The following is a 2,506-nucleotide window of genomic DNA, read 5'->3' on the forward strand; positions in this document are numbered from 1 at the left end:
TGTGTGCATGTGTTTGTATTAATGCAAGAAATGCTTAATGTCTATTTTCATCAAAGGATTCTTACAAATTGACAAAAACTAGGCAAGAACTCTAATAGAACAATTAAAGAAAATAAAATGTTGCCAAAGAGAAATGTCAAATATCTGATAAAAATGTGATAACAGGATTGCCTTGACTACTAGTGAAAGGTAAATGACAAAAATTACACAAAAAACTTCAATGATTGCTGGTGAAAGTGAGGCGTTCTTTCATACTTGGTAGTAGACATGGGATTGTTTCAGGTTTTATTGTAACTAAGCAGCTAATATTTATTAAAATAAAAATATATGCACATAATGATATGTGATAATTGATTTTTTTTAAATTGTAAGGTAATGTTTATAGTATAATTATATATAGAAATAAATCCCTGAAATCATATATATAAATTCTCATATTGTTTGTGAGTGGAGGATATATTCTAAGCTATTAACTTTTTATCTAAAAGAAGAAAAATGATGTTCAGATGATTAGGGTTTTATTACTCTGTCATTCTCTTATTTTACTTAGAATAAGAATATATTATTTTATACTGTGAAACATATAATATAGATTATTGCATCTTGCAGTTTTCTTATTTGTAAAATTTACCCTATAATAAAACACCTCAGATAGCTGCGGTAAAACTATATAGTGCATTACTTGAAATAGCAAGTTCCGGAGTCAGACTGTGTAGGTTTGAATTCCTGTTATTTCTCCCATTAACTATAAAATGTCAGCAATCTCCATAATAGTTTTGTACTTCAGTTTTCTCCTCTGAAAGTTGTAGATAATGGCATCTATTTCACAGAGGTAGTGTACAGATTAAATAAATTGAAGCCAGTAAAGCTCTCGGAGGCTGCTTACTGACACCAAATGCATTTTGGTGATTATTGCCTTTTTACGATGATCTATGCCAAACACTAACACGGCAAGTTCACGTGTTTATGTATAGTACGTGCAGATTCTTCCATAGATTGGGACAAGTATGCAGAAATGGCAATTTTCTCTAAACTCTTCAGTCCTCTCTGGTATTTTTCACCCCTTTTCAGCTTTGTTATATTCAATACAAATAAGTCGAGTGTCTCATACCAGGCTTTTATACTGCGCCTCCTGCCTTCCGCTGAGTGTCCACTCCGAACCACACTTCTAGCAATACATCATCCATCTCCTTTACTATATGTATTTGTACACACACTCACCTATTTCCTTCTTTTCTGATGGGCTGAATAAATGAAGAGTTACAGATGTGTATTAAAATGCCCTTATAAACTCCTCAAGCTCATCATACAAAATGCAAATTTTTCTTCCCTTATACACTTCTGGCATTTCCACTTAACAACAAAACGAAAGTCACCATTGTTTACCAAATTGCTAATGTTGGAAACAAATTGCTACCAACATTTACGGTATCTCTGAAATTCATTCCTTTATTTGTACTTTCATAGCTACTATCTTAGTGCCAGTTCTCATAAGAACTCTTCTCAGTTATTTAAATAGCATTTAGCAGTGTTATGCGTGCTGGTTAACGATTCAATGATTCTTACCTCTTTATAGTAATTGAATCCCTATCATGCTGAAAGTAACAGTGTATACCAGACTATGTTCTATTTGGGAGTTGTCTATGCAAAATAATTAGTCATCTGGAGGCAAACTTGATGATTTTAGTCATGCACTTACCAAGATAATAGAAAAAGATGCCAGACCTCTGAAGATGGCGATGGTGAAGCTAACACACCACCTCACATCGACAGCCTAGTGATATAGTGAACCTTCAGCCCAGTCTCATCTTGGAATGACTTTCTAAGTGGGATTCCACCAGTGTCTATCTCATGTTCAAAATACTTCACTGAATCTCCCTTGCTTAGCAGAGATCATTGAAACTCTTTAGGTTCTTACCGTATGTTATATGACCTTTGCTTAAGTTCCAACTTCATCTGTCTCCTCTCTCCAGCTCTACATCCCTTTCCAGATACATCCAATGATATGTAGACCTCTGAAAAGTCATGTGTGATTTTTCAGCCTCTGTATTGAAGCACTTTCTGGCTCTTTTAGGACTTTGTTTCTTTATCAGTAGTGTTTAATTCTTTTATTTAGAAATTTCTAGTTTTTATTTGCCTTTGTTCCAACTAGATGGGGAGAGGTTTTCTTAAAGACATATTCAATGTCTTTCAGAAATTTTTACATCCCCAGGTCCTTGCAAGTAGATTGTAAAATATCAAACATTCCACAAATATGTGTCACATTCTTGATTAGAATTTAGGTTGAGTAGGGCGGTGCCCATAGCTCAGCGGGTAGGGCACCAGCCACATACACTAAGGCTGGCAAGTTCGAACACCCCGGGCCAGCTAAGCAACAATGACAACTGCAACAAAGTAGCCAGGCATTGTGGCAGGCACCTGCAGTCCCAGCTACTTGGGAGGCTGAGGCAAGAGAATCACTTAAACCCACGAGTTTAAAGTTGCTGTGAGTGGTGACGCCATGGCT

Source organism: Otolemur garnettii, unplaced genomic scaffold (assembly GCF_000181295.1).
Source record: "Otolemur garnettii isolate 467f Iridium unplaced genomic scaffold, OtoGar3 scaffold00003, whole genome shotgun sequence".
NCBI lineage: Eukaryota > Metazoa > Chordata > Mammalia > Primates > Galagidae > Otolemur > Otolemur garnettii.